The 19,482-nt window shown below is 40.2% G+C and overlaps 1 protein-coding gene and 1 long non-coding RNA gene across 2 annotated transcripts in view; both read left to right on the top strand.

The window, feature by feature from the left end:
• LOC124291106 overlaps positions 1-19,482 on the top strand; it is a 27,587-nt gene continuing 8,105 nt past the window's right edge. Inside the window, exons 1-4 of the transcript XR_006902143.1 lie at positions 1-183; positions 434-466; positions 1,063-1,120; positions 1,779-1,929. The gene's annotated coding sequence lies outside the window, so the exon portion shown is untranslated. The remainder of the gene's footprint in view (positions 184-433; positions 467-1,062; positions 1,121-1,778; positions 1,930-19,482) is intronic.
• LOC124291108 overlaps positions 17,827-19,482 on the top strand; it is a 20,957-nt gene continuing 19,301 nt past the window's right edge. Inside the window, exon 1 of the long non-coding RNA XR_006902145.1 lies at positions 17,827-17,837. This is a non-coding gene — a long non-coding RNA (uncharacterized LOC124291108). The remainder of the gene's footprint in view (positions 17,838-19,482) is intronic.

Genomic DNA, 19,482 nt, shown 5'->3' on the forward strand with positions numbered 1-19,482 from the left:
TCTTTTGAGGTCACCATTGGGCTGAGGAAGAAATTCATCATGCTGTTCTTTTGAGGTCACCATTGGACTGTGGAAGAAATTCATCATGTTGTTCTTTTGAAACATTGTAACAGCATGAGGTTTGAACTTCAATACATCCACCAGACACTGAACTCTTTGGAGAGGGCGATAAAGGAACTCAAAGTATATATATATATAATGTGCAATTGTGTACAAATTGCTGTTCCCTTTATTATGATTCAAAATGATGTTTAGAGTAATGTTTAATTGCATCTCTTACATTGTACATTTGTTGGTAATTTACTGGAGCATTGTAAAATGTTTCATGTCAAAGTGGTAATAAGTAATAAAAGGTATTTAAAACAGTATCCCTGTGGCTGTTACCAGATGTTTTATATTGGTAATTTCAACTTGTGTATTTTGATATTTTCAGAACTCGAGGAACAATGAACAATCTGGAGACAGTGTGAGTGCTCTATCACTTTAAATTCCATAAATTTCATAATTTTACAGTAATATTTATTTTTTGGTTCTGATTTGAAGCAGAACAAATGTCACATAATACATGACATTTAATAATGCTTTGATGAAGGTTATATAATACATGCGGAAGGTTATATAATACATGCGGAAGGTTATATCATACATGCGGAAGGTTATATCATACATGTGGAAGGTTATATAATACATGCTGAAGGTTATATCATACATGCTGAAGGTTATATCATACATGCGGAAGGTTATATAATATATAATACATGTGGAAGGTTATATAATACATGTGGAATATGTCCACTGGAGCTAAGGACAATAAACAACCTGAAGATTTTCAAATCCAAACTGAAGACATACCTTTTTAAGAAAACATACAGTGTCTAACTTTTCTTCGAGCTGTTCGGAGAGCGCTACTGAGCAGTACTTTTGGACTGGAACTGGCGCTATATAAATGTTTTCATGATGATGATGATGAAGATCAGAAACTTGACAAAGATACTTCTGTTTGTTCTCTACTTTCAATGATGATGGTTTGAATATGTCAGTGAAAATAATATTTACTTTCAGATTACAGCAGAACATGAACAGAATGAGCATGAACCACAGAACTTGACCGGTTCTGGAGGTAAGCTGATATTTTTCTTTTATAAGATTTTCTAATATTTACACTTTTTCTTCGTTTTGTTTTTTACTTGCTTTACACATTGTTTACAGGAAAATACTTGTCACTAAAATGGTGGAAAAAATGAAAGCAATCCAATATTTGCTTTAGCTTTCTGGTATATTGCAGAATCATACCAGCTTCTAAATGCCACTTAAGATATTGCAGAATGTAGAAATGGTTTAATGTGGGACGAGAGTCTGTAACAGTTGTTGCTGTAGGCAACGCAAACCTTATGAATACAGTGGGAATACTGATCTGTATCTATTCCCCAACAGTTTCACTCCCATATCAAAACTTCAGCGAGTCCTTGTTGAGAAAATATTTTGGGTTGCAGTATGCTATCAGCTTATCAATGGGATAAAAAAAAGTTCTGAATAATATTTTTCCATTTCAGAAAAAGTTACTGTCAGTGGGTCCATACAGTGAGTGAGAGAGTTGGGTTTTACGCCGCTTTTAGCATTATTCCAACAATATCACGGCACTGGTCTATAGAGCAAGTTTTAAGAAATGAGTTCTTAGATGGAAGACATTATATTAAGAATGGTGTTGTGATTAAAATACCATTATTTTAAACAAGCTGAAACAATATTAATATTTATTACTGTACTGTTGTCTTCAGGAACAACTTGAAAGTCTCACCATGAGAAAGAAATCACCTGGCTTGGCAACTGGTCTTCTCTTTCGGAAGATGTTTTTACCGGAAGAGATAGTTGGGAGGAGTGCCTCTGGCACAAGAGGGAAGCTTGCCATAGATAAGGAGGCATTAGTTGGTGAGTGAATAAAAAAGAATGAAACCATAACTTCAATGTTATTACCAACTGATCAATAATGCAACAGTATGAACATGACGCTGAGTGGCCAACCATGATATGAAGGGTGGTTAGGGAGGAGTTTAAAAAAAACCTGTTGATACAGGTGTTATTTTGAAAAAAAAAGAGATTTTTGACACTTGACGCGTCGACCACAAGTTGGGGAGCCCACATGGCTCATTGGACTACTCACAGACCTTGGTCTCCTCACGACACCAAACATCACATCAATGTACTAGAGATGTTGGTGGTTATTTGTGTTCTGAATCGGTGGTGGCGTCAGATTCACCACAAATCTCTCATGCTTGCTGCGGACAATGCGACGGTCGTTGCCTACATCAACAAACAAGGGGGCACTCACTCCTCCATCTTGATGCACATGACTCATCTCCTTTATCAACTAGTAGATCTGTAGAAGTGTTCAATCCGTGCCCGACACATCCCCGGCAAGATAAATCTCCTGGCGGACTCCCTCTACAGGAGGGGGCAAACGTTACCGACCGAGTAGACCCTCCACTGCGATGCTTTTCGTCTCATCCGGGACAGATGGGAAACTCCCCACATCGATCTATTTGCCACCAGCAGGAATTCTCAGCTGCTGGTGTATGTCAGCCCGGTCCCCGATCCTTCCGCCTGGGCCGTCAACCCACTTTCCATTCTGTGGGACAACATGATTGCGTACGCTTTTCCTCCGATAAAACTGATTTCGGATGTTTTGGCGAAACTCCTATAACATCGATGTGTGCTTTATCTTGTGGCTCCGGATTGTCCGACTCGAACTTGGTATCCGTTACTGTTGGATCTTCTAGTGGACAAACCATTGATTCTACCTCCTTGGCGCAATCTACTGGCTCAACCGAGATCGTCAGTCTATAACAAGAAAATTCCGGCCCTAAATCGACGCGTGTGGAAGCTATCGGGTCTTCCTTGGAGAAACAGGGATTTGCCACATCTACAACGGACGCCATCTCTGTCTATTTGACCCTCGACAGCTCTGTTGTACAATTCGAGATGGAAACGGTTCTGTCAGTGGCGCCGACAGCGACAGCTCCTCCGAAATACATTTTCCATACCTATGATCTCTGACTTCCTCCTTTATCTCCGTGAACACAGGAAACTTAGGTCTGGAACTATTGAAGGTTATCGTTCAGCCATCGCCTCTGTTTGTAATCTGCAAGGTCTTGCTGTTGGTTTAGAGGTCTCTCTACATCAGTTGATTAGGTCGTTTCAGATTATGGATCTTACCACCGTCTGTGTTCCCTAAATGGGATCTCTGTTTGGTTCTTCCCGCACTCACCAAGGCTCCATCTGAATCACTGGAATCTGCCCCATTGACTTTCCTTTCTTACAAGACTGCGTTTTTGATGGCCTTTGCAACAGCAGGTCGTGTGTCTGAATGACATCCTCTTGATTTTACCTCCCTCCGCTACTCGGAGGGTTATTCAAATGTTACTTGTCAGGCTCTCCCTGAGTTTCTCGCAAAGAATCAGTCGGCTCATATCAGACCTTTGGGGATGCGAACTTATACCATACCTGCCTTGCCGTCTACCTCTCGCTCGTACAGGAATCGCCTTTAATGTCCCGTGAGGGCTCTCCGTTGGTATTCCAATCGTACAGACTCCTTTCGACATCAGCTTCGTATCTTTCTCCCATGCAAGTCAACTATCTCTACTGAAATACAAAAAAACACCATATCTGAGTGGCTCCGCAAGACAATTATGATGGCTTACCAACACTGTGACCAGGACTATGTTAATGTTTGTTTTTCTCCTCATGAGATTCGAGCTCTTGCTTCTTCGCTCACTGCATGGAAATAGATTCCCTTGGAACAGGTTCTTGCTTCATGCCAATGGAAGTCTTCCAACACTTTTTATCCACCGTTATCTTCGCAATGTCACTCCTGCCCTTGATGGATTGCATTCCCTTGGTCCTCAGGTGGCGGCTCAACATATCACACATGCTTGACCCTCCCCCTGGAAACAAAGTGGGGGGTGGGGTGCGTTGGTTCGGAACTCAATTTCAAGGTCATGATATCTCGACAATGCTTCAGATCAGGAGGTGAAATAGTTCGGAGTCATTGGTGTTGGTATGGTCATGGTACTGACATCTTCCAATTACTTCCTGTTGTGGGTCAGGTATAACATACTTATTATTTATCCCCAAGCACTGAAATTGACTTTATTCAAGTGAGGAAAAACGACATTTGTTTCAAGATTATAAAGGGGAAATATCTCAGAATCTTCAAATACCGGAAGTGACGTTACATGACCGGAAGCGACGTCATTCAACCGGAAGTGACGTAAATATTTATAAGGTTCATGTCTTTGACGACTAAACATAGATTTATACGTTCAGTCAGTCCTCATTCCTCATGTAGCCGTGTGCTAAAACAAAGTGTGGTATTTTGTATATAGTTTGGGCATATGTCAGTTCATATTTTATTTTATTAGAAAAGATAAAAAAAAGCATAAAGTAAATAAACCAAAAACAAACTACCTTGTTATAAAATATTGAACATTGAAATTACCTGAAGTGCCATGTGGGTGCTGTAATAGCAGTCATGTCATGTCATTGTCTGGTCTTGATTGTTTACTAACACTGGTCACCATCTTGGTTCCTCGGTTCTTCCAATTTTCATCCTCTTCTTTTTCTGAATTGGGAATCATCCCAATTCACTTCAATTCTTCTTTTTTATAAGTAGGCTCACCTTATTGCCACTTACCTGCCACTGATTGGGTTCTTGTGCCAAACAATTCTCTTCTTGGCTGTGATTGGCCCTATTGGTTTGCCATAGTTTTCTTGTTGCTCACCTGTAGATTGTTCCTCAGTGTGTACCTGTCCCTCACTGAGAGACCTTCTCATTCTTATATGCAGGTGAGTCAACTTTTCACAGTTTCAGTTGGAGATAAGTTAGGCATAGGTTTATTAAATTTATTAAACATGTTAAAACATTTATTACAATTATCAACTATTAACTATAACATACTTTAATTTAAATTAACATTTATATATCTAGTCAATTTATAAACTTAACAATGGCCATGTGCTTGTTAGCGTCGGCCATGACAGTTCTCCATTTTGGTTATGTAAAGTCATAATTGGCACATGTGTTGGTACAGTCACATACTGTGCATTGATGTAGTAATGTAATATTCATGCATTGTTGCTATGATTGTCCAAATTGTATTGTACTTGTTGTTAAATGTGAGAGTGTGTACCTGTCCCTCACTGAGAGACCTTCTCATTCTATATGCAGGCAGGTACACAGTCATTTTCATAGTTGGCCCTGGTGACTCTTGTCTGTACAGCATCGTTCAGAGACACGAGTATTATACCCTTGGACCACGGTCTCACTCACAAGAATCATAACTATCTCATCCTCACCAAATAATCTCTTCTCGGTGAAGTTATTGTCAATGAATGTGATTATGGATATTCTCTATGCATACATTGTTGTGAATCAAAGGTAGAATAATCACTTGTCTTTAGGTTTTTATTATGAGGCATCATGTGATTATTTGGGTTATCAAACATTCTCTCATGGGTTGTGGCTTCCGGTTATGCCCACCTACCTTATGTGGGATTCTGGCTAACACAACCCAGAGGGAATGTTTACGCTAATAAAAACGAACAAACAAGATGGTGTATGTAATTATTAGTAAACTTACCTCTGGGTTGTGCAGGGAACACCCTTCCCAGATATTCTATCTAACCTCCCCGCTATATAATTCCAGAAGCCAGATGTTTGGAAAATATGAAGAGTTCCTTCCGGAGGATTACGGGTAGAACAGATCAGGGGAGGTAACCGAGTACTTCCGGTTTACTTACAGGTAGGCAACGTACGATCTTTTGTCTTTAAAAAATATTTTTAACCTTAAGGACAGTCTGTAACACATCACCAGGTGAAGAGAAAATGGAATTTCCTACATAGGTTTGGAAGACTTCTGGAGAGACTACAGAATTAGACATAAATCCAACTTGGGGAAGATTGTAGGACTAGGAGCTGAAAACAAATAAAAAAATAAATAAATAAATAAATTCTTAACTGAAATGATCTAATCGGCTTGTAGAGCAAGCTGTTAGACCACTGCTAGTCCTTGTATATCCCAAATAGAAATGATTGCTGATCTGTAGTCCACCATAGATAAGGATAGAAATCCGCTAAGAAATCTGAATTCCCCTCAACATAAAATAGAGGATCGATATCAGAACAATGAAAAATATCCAGAGATTGGTGAAACAAATTCCTCATTGGATTGTTCTGGAAGATTCTTATCTCCAGTCAAGAGGTGAGATGGTACTATTGCTGCCGAATGGTCAACACAATCACTCAAGTGTGATTGGCATCGGAAAACTGCCTGAAAAATGACATCCAAAGAGGAGTGGGCAAGCATCCCTCGTGGGCTGACATGACCACCATGGTATCTTCATAAATTGCCATATAATCCTCAAAACCTGGGTGAGGAAGCTACCTGATTCCCAAGACAAGGCAACCGCCATATGAAAGGATATCTATCTAGTATGCATGGGCTAAAACCTAAAACTCCCTTGGACTAGGAGGAACGTGATTTAAATGTGAACGAAAGTTTGGGATAATTTCGAGGACAGGTGTGAGAAATCCCTATCAATTTTAAGCACTGGCAAGGAAAACACAACCCCATCTTATCAAGGTTGACATGGGCTTGTCTAACCATACCCTTAGCCGAGGATGCTAAGCCTTCGTATTTACAATAGTGTGACTGAATTGTCCAGCCACGTTGTACAGTGAACGCAGACACGAGATCACAGAATAATGTCCCACATGGTGCATAAAATTCTTACAGCGCATCTCCATTGGCGTGTCATATGTCTAAAGAAACGTACCTTCAAAGAAAAAGATATCACTAATCAATGCACCGTTGATTAAACCCATGATTAAACTCATGTCCGCTCGTAACATTCTACAACCTAACAACACGATGTTTACGGCGCCCACTTACAATGTATTAACTCTCGGCCAATCAGCGTCATTCAGTCTGCAGTAAATACTATTTATCAGCCAATGAAATAATTCGTTATATTGTAGCTTACACAAGGTCTAAGCTGGTTCCCAAGCTGGTTCCCGGCTCCCATTGTGCTCGCGAACTTGCGCCACATTGCGTATATTGCTATAAGCGAGACAGGGTCCAGCTTAACACAAGGTCGCAAAGCATGGCAGAAGTAGGTAGACCAACGGAAGCTGCCATTAGCGTGTCACGAAAAAAGGCCCTCAATAAATCAAAGAGTGACCGTTCGAAATTACATTTGGCCAAAAAACTCAGAAACAACTAATCAAGGCAGCAAAAAAGGAACACTAGAGAAAATTTTGCTCGACCCTGAGGCTAAACAAACTCCAGAAAAATGTGGAAAAAATTTAAAGCTATTCAGGGAAATTCCAAATCTATAATTCATCCAAACCTTCCGAACCTCCCCACAAATAAAGAAAAAGCTAATACAGTTGCTGCCCACTTTTCGAACACTAGTAGCTCCACCAACTACACAGCAAATTTCCAAAACATCATTAAAAACCAACCACCCTACTCACCTGAACCACCCCACTCACACCTACCCATAAACAAAAACATAAATATACACGAACTCAAGGCAGCTCTTAAACATAAAAAAACAGCCTCAGCCCCTGGTCCAGATAACATCACATACACCATACTCAACAAACTTCCACCAAACATGCTCAACTTAACACTTACACTATTTAACCAAATCTGAACCACAGGAAACATTCCATCTTCTTGGAAAACAGCTAAAGTGGTGCCAATCCTAAAGCCAGGGAAACCCATCAACTCCCCAGATTCATTTCGACCTATTTCACTCACTTCACATTTATGTAAAACACTAGAGTCCATAGTTAATAATAGACTAAAACATCAAATCCAAACCCACAACTTAATCAAACAGGACCAGAGTGGCTTCACTCCAAAACGGCAAACTTTAGATCACATTTTACATTTGGAACACGATATAAAGGTAGCCCAAGCACAAAAACATTACATCGACTTTAGCAAAGCTTTCGACATGATCTGGCACAACGGCCTCATCCAAAAACTACAAGAAAATGCCATACACAGGCGTATTTTAAATTTCATACAGGCATTCCTCAAAAATAGACAAATAATAGTCAAATCTCACAACACTGTCTCGGATCCTTTTCCACTAGAGAATAGAACCCCCCAGGGGAGCATAATTTCCCCAACACTATTCAACTTCATGATTAACGACATATTTCCGGACAAGTGGCCAGAAATTTCTACTGCAAAATTCGCTGATGACATTTCCTTTTGGACATCATCCACCTCAGGAAACCAAGCCACAATCAAAACTCAAAGAATGCTAAATCACATCCAAAACTGGGCCCATAAATGGGGGTTCCACATTAACGTAAAAAAACCTGTGGGCATCTTATTCAAAAGCAAAGAATGCAAAATTATACACCCAAACTCCATCTTAATAACCAAGAAATCAAGTTCGAAAAAGAGGCAAGATTCCTAGGTGTAACTTTTGACCAACACATGACATGGACACCCCACATTAATAATCTGGTCAACTCATGTCAAAAAGACTTAAATGCGAGTTATCAGTGGTACAAACTGGGGAGCCGACAAACACTTATTAACATATACAAAACTCTTATACAGTCTAGACTGGACTATGCTGCTCCGGTCCTCCACTCCATCTCCCCGTCCAACCTACACAAACTTAATTCTATCCAGTACAAAGCCCTTAAGCAAGCCCTAGGCACTAGGACTGGCACCTCCCACAACACTCTTCTCCTACTCACAGGCCCTTCAATCAAAACACGAATAAACCAAACTGCACTCAATTACTGGGCTGGGGCCCAACATAACCCAATGTACAAACTTATCTCAACTAAATACACCAACACTAAAAAATCCACTATTAAAAAAATTAAAAACAACCCTAACAAAGCCCCCCCCTACTCACTCACCTCAACAGTCTGCTATATATATTTAGACCAGGCTTCAAAACCTCATTTATCCATACTATTACTTTATCACCAACATAAGCCTACTCATTTAGACCTGGGAAACAAATTTTATTTATCCATAGTGTCTTATTTTTGCTACAACGTCCGGACCCTCTCTCAGCCAATCAGTAACCTCTAAAATGTAAACAACCAGCACAAGCTCTCCTGTATAAAGGTCACTGCCCCCCTACCAAGCCAGCTCACCCACAGCCTTACAACCACTGCCACGGCCTTTGCCTCATCGTCTCCTTCACCCCCACCCCATTGTTACAAACCCGTTTTCTTTCTTTATTAGGTCCCCTAGTATTAAATAGTACAGCTTAACTGCACCACTACAATTTAAGCCCCAACATGCTATACATTTACTTTATACCCACCCCACCCCCAACTTCATCTATCACATACTTATTCCAACTCCTCTTATTATTAACTGCTTTATTTTTGTCTCTCTTGTTATAATTTCAGCTTTTTATTTTATTAATATTATATTTATAACTATTTTATCCTAAAACTAGTTAAGCTTAATCCCCCATAATTTACTTTTTTTGGGTATGGTGGTTTATCCCTATTATTACATTATTAATTAATTATATATCAACCCCACCTACCCCGTCGGCGACATTGGCTATTCTAAAAGCCGACGTTAAACTTTAAATTTCGTTCGTTCGTCTGGCCATCATTCTAACAGATCTTACAAGCATCGAAATGGAAACTGCTCTCTTTGACCTAAACACTTGTCTGTACGAAACTGAGATTAAGTTTAAAACGGCCTGCGAACAAGTGGTCCTTCTCAATGACAAGCTGGAAGGTTTGGAGACTCGCTGCAAGCAGGCACGTCGAGCAAACCATCACTCCTTTAGATATAACCTAAGGCTCCGAATGGCAACAGTGGAAGGCATTCGGAATGCCTTCACCAAGTATGCCTTGGAAAAGGCTGAGAAAATTATAGAGCTCAAATTCAACATCGCTCAATTGGACATCACAGACACCAGCTCAGAACAAAGTGATTCTGACTTGATGGAAGATTGAAAACACACCACGAGTTTGACAACATACGCTCTCTAGCCCTTTTCAGGGCTGACAAATGAAACGTGTATATCTAAAAACTGTATTTAATACCAGGTCCCACACGTGACCCAGTTGTATTCTGTTTCTGTACAATAGGCCATGTGCCCAGAGTACTCATAAACTTGTTCTTGTAAATATCACGTGTGACATTTTTTAGCAATGTTTATAATGCGACATTTAAATAAAATACTATCTTATCTTATCTCATCTGTATATATTGCTCAGTCCTTTTGCACTGTCTGAGGGCACCCGTGAAGAGCAAGCTCCTCATGGTGGGTGCTGGATGATGCTAAAGTACTGTCGGAAATGCTAGAAAAATGCTTTTTAGCCTTAATATCTTTATAAAGGTGATAAATGTACTATGTTGTCAATATATCAACTCGTCTATTGTCTACCTAATATTTATTGCAAATGATTTAACATTCCCATGCATTTAAAGTGCAGTTTACAGGAGAGAATTTGGTACCAAAACAGCAACTTAAGATTTTTTTCAGAGTTCAACAACAGAAATCTGAAATAGTCTTTACATTTATGCTAATAATACAGGTGGTGTAAAATATGAATTACAGTCACTCAACTCAGAACAAAGTGCCATCTTCCATATGGTACGTCAATGGGCTCTTGAAAAAAGAAATGGTCTAGAACCAAAACCCTTCCATCTCTGTGTTCATGGCCCTGGTGGCACAGGCAAGTCTCTGCTCATCAAAGCCATAAGCTATGAATGTAACAGACTTCTGGCTAAATGCAGAGACAATCCAGATGACATATCTGTGTTACTTACTGCACCAACTGGGGTAGCTGCATTCAACATTGATTCCCAGACAATCCACAGTGCATTCTCAATTGGCATTAATGCATACTAGCCATACATTCCTCTTAGTGAAGAGAAGATCAATACCCTTCGTCATAAGTACCAGAGCGTTCAATTGCTGATTATTGATGAAATATCAATGGTGGACCACAAATTGTTGTCATACATTCATGGCCGACTCAAACAAATAAAACAAACTCCAAATGACGTGCCATTTGGCAATGTGTCCATTCTTGCTGTTGGTGATTTCTACCAGTTACCACCTGTTAAAGGTAGACAACTATTTGCAGAAAATGTTGGAGCAGATTATTGGAATGACATTTTTGTGAAAGCTGAGCTGACACAAATCATGCGTCAAAGAAACCTCATGTTTGCTGAAATGTTGAACAGACTTCGAGTTCATGATCGTGAAAATCCATTACATCCAGAAGACATTGAAACTCTAAAGGATCGAGAAACTGGAGAAGAAATGGATTGTATACACATCTTTCCCAGAAATAATCAAGATGACGAGTTCAATGAAGAAATGCTGAATGCCAAATGTCCTGACATTATTACCATTGAGGCTGAAGATGTTTTGAAACAACGTCAGACAAATGTGAAGCTGACAAAGAAAATGTGTGGTTCGTTTGATCTGCCCAAAAAAATCAAAATTGGCATAGGTGCCAGAGTAATGCTGACAAGAAATATTGACACAGCTGATGGTCTAGTCAATGGCGTGTTTGGTACTGTTTCCCATCTGTTAATGAGAGAAAATGCAGAAAAAACAATCAAAATTTTCATTGAATTTGATAATTGTAGGGTTGGTGCAGAATTGAGGAAAAGAACACATTTCCCAATGGACGTTTCAGTCCATAGCACGCCAATTGAGATGCAGGAAGAGACAGCAAGAAATGGTGCTGGGGTTAGACGGCAATTTTCGTTAAAACTTGCATGGGTGTGTACTGTACACAAAACGCAAGGTCTGACGTTTGATAAGATTTCAGTATCCTTTGATGGTATCAGAACTCCAGGACAGGCATATGTTGCGCTCAGCCGTGTAACCTCATTAGAAGGTTTGATCGTGCAAAAGTTTGATCCAAACAAAATTTACTGAAATGATCAAGTGACAAATGCATTGACAAAAATGAAAAGCTTTGATGCAGAAGTTTCCACGAACCAAAACAGCTCTGATTTCACTGTGATCATGCACAACATACAAGGTCTGGACGCTCATTTTCACTGTTTCCAAAATGACAAACGATTCATGAAAGGCGATGTCACATGCCTTACAGAAACATGGATAGCATCTCCAAATGTGTCCAAAGATGCTTTACCATCTTACAACTTTTACCATCAAAACAGGGAGTCTTCATACGACCATTCGAACACAATGTTTTCGAATTTCAAATCACAGACTCATGGTGGTGTAGGAGAGTTTGTGAAAGAAGATCTGAATGTTGAACTACTGAAACAAAAATGCAATTTAGAACATCTGTGCATGTACTTGCCTGCCATAGATATTGTTCTAGTTTTGATATACAGACCCCCAAACTATCAAATGGCAGAGTTCAAGAATAGTTTGAAGTATCTGATGGAAAGACTAAGTGAAACTTTCATTTGTGGGATGATGATCGTTAGTGACTTCAATGACAACATCAGAACGTCATCATCTATTGAAAATTTCCTCAGAGAATTTGGTTTTGTTCAGAACGTAACAGAAGCCACAACTGAAGACAATACCATAATAGACCATGTATACACGAGAGACATCCAAGATATTTCAGTTAAGATCCTACCAACGTACTTCAGTTACCACGAAGGGCTGGAAATAAAGGTATCCAAAGTTGGCTGAAGTTGATTGATCGCTGGACTGGCACTCGACTGTCTCTGTGCATTATTGTGCTCCTTTGGCAGCACAGTATATGCTACCTGTTTAAGTCAGCCCTGGCTGTCTTGATTGTTTTCCACTAAAGCGTTTAAAATGATTTGACCACGGGTCCCTGCGTATATGTATATACTGCATTTGTGAAACAGCCATGGACTTACGTGTATATGTTGCATGTGTGAAACAGCCATGGACTTATGTGTATATGTTGCATTTGTGAAACAGCCATGGACTTATGTGTATATGTTGCATTTGTGAAACAGCCATGGACTTATATGTATATCTTATGTGTGGATATGTTATATATTGCATTTGTGAAACAGCCATGAACGTATATGTATATATTGCATTTGTGAAACAGCCATGAACGTATATGTATATGTTGCATTTGTGAAACAGCCATGGACGTTATATGTATATATTGCATTTGTGAAACAGCCATGGACGTATATGTATATATTGCATTTGTGAAACAGCCATGGACGTATATATATATTGCATTTGTGAAACAGCCATGGACGATATGTATATGTATGTATATAATTTGTGAAACAGCCATTGACGTATATGTATATATTGCATTTGTGAAACAGCCATGGACGTATATGTATATATTGCATTTGTGAAACAGCCATGGACGTATATGTATAGGTTGCATTTGTGAAACAAATATAAACTTATGTGTCTAATGCTGCTGACACAAACGGAAAATTCACAAACTGCAGAAAAAAACACTGATTGTTTTGACTGTAGACTTAAGAACAACGGAGTTACGGCCTGTTAAAGAGGGAACTATTTCTGTGGGCACTTGAAACCCAGGAAGCGGCGATTGTGGCTAGATTTTACAGTCACTTCATTGTGAGGTGAGATAACTAACTGAAAGAAGCGACAGTAAAATCTAGCAACAATCGCCGCTTCCTTCAGTTAGTTTTCTCACAACTGACCAAATGCGAAAATCCTAATGTCCCTCCCTGTTCGTGGCGTAATTGTGGCGTAACTATTGACTTTTACATAATTATAATGTGAAGCAAAAATGTTCCACATTTCATTATCTACAGTTTGGTGTCTTCAAAAAGGAAATCCATTGTGTTTTCGCAGAGCTGTGACCCGTATAAAAATGCATTTTGCCAAAAATTGACCAACTTCCAGGGGCAATAACTCCCACACTATTCAAGATATCGACATGCCTTGAGCAAGCTAAGTAGTCCGGAGTGTGGGCTTTAAAACGATATATAGAACACTATTGTACTATTTGCTGTTCAGGAGCAGAAGATTGTTAAACACAGGCACCGTAAAAAAAAGTGCGGAAATGTGCAAAATCGCGAAGGCTGTGTTTGCGTTGTAATGGTGACTTTATTATTGATTTTTACATAACCATGATGTGAAGCAAAAATGTTTCCCATTCAATTACCTACAGGTGAATGCGTCTTAAAAAATTCACTGACTTCCAAGGGCGATAACTCTTAAATTATTCAAGATATCCATATGCCTTGAAATATTTAAGTAGTCCGGAGTGTGGGTTTTAAAATGATATATCGATTTATTGTACTATATGCCGTTCTGGAGAAGACAGGTTTTTAAAGACAGGCACCGTCAAAACAAGGAAACGGGCAAAAATTTCAGTTTTTTCAAAATTGCGGAAAATTTATTCTGCCGCGAAACTTCCGCTATGGGTTGAATCGATGGGGAATGATTTGGTCAATTTATCTCTTATAGTTTTTGAGTTATTCAGGTGTAAAGATTTCGACATCTTGGGTTGTCTGCCCTTACCGGAAGCCGGAAGTCGGGATTTTTTCGACTATGTATCAATTTCAGCACACAGGCTATCATCCCTGAAGGTTTCACAAACATCGACTCAGCGGTTAGGTCAGGAGAGCTGTCACAAAATTTGTACAAATAATAATAATAAGAAGAAGAATATTCGGATAATAACAGTAGGTCTTCCAGACTTTTGTCTGAAGACCTAATAATAATAAACTTTCTGTGGACTGTTCATTACATGAAGTTAATTGTTGTGTCTATGCTGCCGCTCGAACCTTGGAGGAACTTCACACAGTTTCCAAAGAAAACACAGCCAATACTAAGAACAATACACCAAAGAAAAACCGGTTTCAAGTGAAACTAACAGAAACTAGAAAATACATTTCCTGGATAGAGCTTTGCCTGAAGTTAAGATCATCAGGGAATCCTATATCTAAACGATAAAAGGCAATTTGGAGAAAACTAAAACTGAAATACAAAACAACGAAAGAAAAGATACTTCTCCAAATTGTCGATTCCCTGAAGGCAAAAATAAAGATTTGGACTGAAAGAAAAAAAAAAATGGGAAAAGAAAAATAAATTCATCAAACAAAATAAACTTTTTAAGAAATAATGAAAAACACTTCTACAAGCAACTCAAAACAAACGGTGATGGTGAGCATGATAAACGGCCTCCCATGCATGCCAATGAAAGGTTCTGGAAACAGTTGTGGTCTGTACCCGGTAACTGTAACCTGGAGGCACCATGGGTCCGTGATTATGACCATGCAATGCACGAGAAAGTAACTAGGTCGTTTGTCTGTTACATCTCACCAGATTGCCTGAAAAGTGTCATCAAAAAGTCCAAATCTAATACAGCTCCAGGGCCTGATGGCATTCGAAACTGTGTCCAAACACCATTACTTCACTGTTTCAATTGTCTTGTGGACACAGGTGATTTTTCTCCATGGTTCTGCAAAGGTCGCGCAATACTCCTTCCCAAAAAAGGAAACTTGACTGATCCCAAAAACTTCCGCCCTATCACATGTTTGAATACACAATACAAAATATTCACAGGGTGTTTGACAAACCTCGAGTCATTTTACTGCTCTTCCAATGATATAATTTACAGAGAGGAGAAAGGGATGTTGGGGGTGCAAGGATCAACTTCTTGTACAGAAAATGATTTTGGAAGAGGCTAAAACATATCACCGCAACCTCTCCATGTGCTGGATTGACTACAAGAAAGCATACGACTCTGTTCCTCTGGAATGGATTCTGAAGTCTCTTCACTGTATTGACCTCCCTGAGCGACTACTTGATTTACTCAAGTCTTTAATGAGTTGCTGGTCGACTCAACTTGAGATGTACTCACAAGGGCAGGTGCAGACTTTGGAATCTATTCCAATCAGAAGGGGGATTTTCCAAGGGGATTCCTTTAGTCCTTTGCTTTTTTGTCTGTCCTTAAATCCTTTGAGCTTTCTGCTCAATAAAGAGGAGGGTTACCATCCCGGACCTCCTCAGCACAGATCCCCAACACCTCTTACTCATCTCCTTTACATGGATGACATCAAGCTCCTTGCCAAATGAGATTCCAATTTGAAATAGCAGGTTCTCCTTGTCGAGTCCTTTTCTAATGATATTGGCATGACATTTGGACTCGACAAATGTAATACTCTTCATTTGAAACGTCGTAAGGTAACTAATGATGGATCGGTCAAGTTACAAGGGGGAGGAGTTATTGAGCATCTTGTGGAAGATCAGGCCTACACCTATCTTGGAATGCAAGTTCGAGACAAGCTCCAGAATGCCCAGATTCAAGAAAAACTTGGGCCGAGTACAAATCTCGTTTGAAGAAAATCTGGAGCTCAGAGCTAAATGCTCGAAACAAGGTCAAAGCCACCAATACTTTTGCTGTGCCAGTCCTTTCCTATTCCTTGGGAGTAGTTGATTGGACAAAACAAGACATCCAGAGTCTTGACCGTCTGACCAGAAGGATCATGTCTGATAACAGAGCCCACCACCCTCGTTCCTCTCTTAACCGTTTATACATGCCTTATCAATTCTGGAGGTCGGGGTTTGATTAATGTGGAGGCTCTTCATGATAGAATTTTATTGAGTACTTTTGCACATATTTATTTATCGGATGATCCTCTGGTGATGCATGTCAAGACTCATGATGAAAGCAAGGAATTCCACAGCTATTTTAAGCGTGCCAAGGTTGTTGGACAGAATCTGAAATTTGAAGTTGATTTTGCTGATGGTGATGTACTGCTGGACGGTACAGTGATGGGAGTAAACCAGGTGAAGACCTTCACCAAGTCTGCCCAGAGTCGGTCTTTTGTGGAGAAGCTTTCTGAGAAGCCATTGCATCGTGTGTACATGCAGTGTGTTGAACAGAATAGCAATCCCACCGACTCCTTCGCCTGGATGAAGTCGGCTGGTCTTAAATGTGAAACTGAGGGCTTTCTTTTTGCTGCTCAGGACCAGTCACTTCCCACTCGCAATCGCCTAAATGTGATTCTTAAAGAAAATATCAATATGAAATGTCGACTTTGCAACGAATTCACGGAGACTGTCCAATACCTTGTCAGTGGATGCCCTTCCTTGGCACAAACATCATATCTTAAACCACATGATAGCATGGCTCGTTGCTTTTACTACCGTCTCCGACATGCCTGTGGCTTTGACTCCGAGGTCCATCCATGGTACGACCCTGAACATATACAGCCTCAGAAGAATTCCAGCCAACAAACCTGATCTTGTCCTTTTTTGATAAAGCCAATGAATTTATTTATATCATAGAATTTTCTGTCCCTTTTGACAGAAACGTGATTGGCAAGATCAAGGAAAAGCATGATAAATATGCGGACCTCGCCTTTGAAATGTCTCGCTTGCATCCCAAGTACACCGTCGTCAGGCTCCCCATTGTTCTCGGTGCCCTTGGTTTGGTACCTCCTGATCTCTTGGCGCAGATGAAGAGAGTGCCCGGGTTCTCCACCGGGAGTACAGCCCTTCTGACACTCTGGGTAATGCAGAAGGCTGCAGTGTTGGGGAGCCTTCATATTCTCCGGAAAGTTCTTGGTGGGTTCGACTAGGCAGCGTTTCCTGGGAGAAGTCCCATTCGCTGTCTGGGCTGCGTGTAGAGGGGGCAAGGGCCCTGAGTTGATGATGAGCCTTACCAGCCTGACTGTGCCAGGATCACCCGAACCCTCTCTGCTGCATTTTCATCTTTAATCTGTAAAACATAATAATAATACTGAAAATTTACATATCGCGAAATTCAAGCACAAAGTGGATGCTCAAGTGCTACAAAGTGAGGTTTGAGTTTATAGTACAGTGAAAGAGATGCGTTGAAAGATGTGATCTGAACGCAAGTAAAACATGGAAACAGTTTATAGCAAGGAACAGACTATTCCACAGTGATGGCGTGCAACCACTGAAAGAGCACTCTCAATAAGAGGCCAAGGCAGTCTGTAAGAAGGAGTATTCAATAAGAATTGCTTCCAGATCACAGTAGTCTGGGTGGTTGAAGGGCAAGTCACTTAAACTATTAGATATTCTGGTGCTATGCCATTTAGACTCTTGTATGTGATACAGAGTACTTTAAACAACTGTACCGGGTTGTTTGGAAGCCGTGGCCACAGGTAGATTCCAAGGGAACGGGTGAATACCCTAAGTAGTAGACGAGTAATAGACTCAGATGAAGAAAAAATATATATCCATTTGTACCACGCCAAGTGGAACAGATTGTCCAGCGGAGACAAGAGCGACAACTCCCTGACTCAGAGTTTGTCGTAGGCATAAAAAATTAGGAGTCATAATGACTCTCTAGTGTCATATGAGGGAGGAGGCATGGACATGTTTTTGAGTCAACGTCAGTTTGGAACTGCCATTAAGACAACAAATGTTGATTGTTCAATAACGACAAACAAAACGAAGTAAGACAGGTCAGGTATATAAGCAGCACTGAGCAGTCAGCGCATAGAAACCAAGGTACATTATCTGAACTAAAGGCCCAGTAGCAATGTAACTGGTTAAGAGGAAAGTAGTAGACGAAGTAAGAAGCTCCGATGACGAAAATCTATAGCTACCTTATACAATGCCAAGCGTAACAGATTGTGGATGAGATCGACAAACCACACACCCCACCCGAGTCCCTTATACCAGGAGTTAAGGTGAGAATTGCAAATGCCATTAACCAGAGAAGGATGGCAAAGAGATGGCACGCAAGACCTGTCGACGTGTCGTAAAAAGGTGACTAATGGGATCGGGTGGTGAGGCTTGCCGATGTGGGGAAGATAATGTGACACCGTATCCAAAGTGCGTAGAAACCACCTCCGTAGTGTAGTGGTTAGAGCGTCCGCCCAGAGAGCGGAAGGTCGCAGGTTCAATCCCCGACCGCGTCATATCAAAAGACGTTAAAATATGGTAGTTGTTCGTCCCTGCCTGGCGCTCGGCATTAATGGATACAAGGACTAAGCCTCGGAGTCAGTAGAATGTGTCCCGAGTGGGGAATTCATGCTTCACTGGAGTATGGTATCTCAGTGGGCTTGCACTAGAAAACCAGCTTCAGTCTGGGCTAGTACAAGCATATTAAATTGATTTTTTCAGCTGAAAAATATTTTACAATTACAAAATTTGAAAAATGGAATAAAATTATATTTAAACTTATCCTATCTCATGACTTGCACCTCTCTCTCTTCATTTGACAATGAGTGGAAACGAATTCAACTTTGCTCTAGGCCTACCTTGTCCGTCCCCGAGCTGTGCATGCCTTCCTGCCTAAGACCTTTAAAGTACTGTCGAAAATAGAATAAAACCTTTTAGGCTGTTACTCTGTATCCCTAAAATTGACAAATAGCATATATCGAAATAACCCACATTGGCCTAACTGGGCATTCAGTGGGATGCATAATAGTAAATCCAGAAAAGCATGTTTACTCGTAAAATCGGGCAATACGAATAGCTGCTCAAAACAATAGATCAGACTATACTGACTGACTG

Source organism: Haliotis rubra, unplaced genomic scaffold (assembly GCF_003918875.1).
Source record: "Haliotis rubra isolate DU_JTF1 unplaced genomic scaffold, ASM391887v1 Scf481, whole genome shotgun sequence".
NCBI classification, from domain to species: domain Eukaryota; kingdom Metazoa; phylum Mollusca; class Gastropoda; order Lepetellida; family Haliotidae; genus Haliotis; species Haliotis rubra.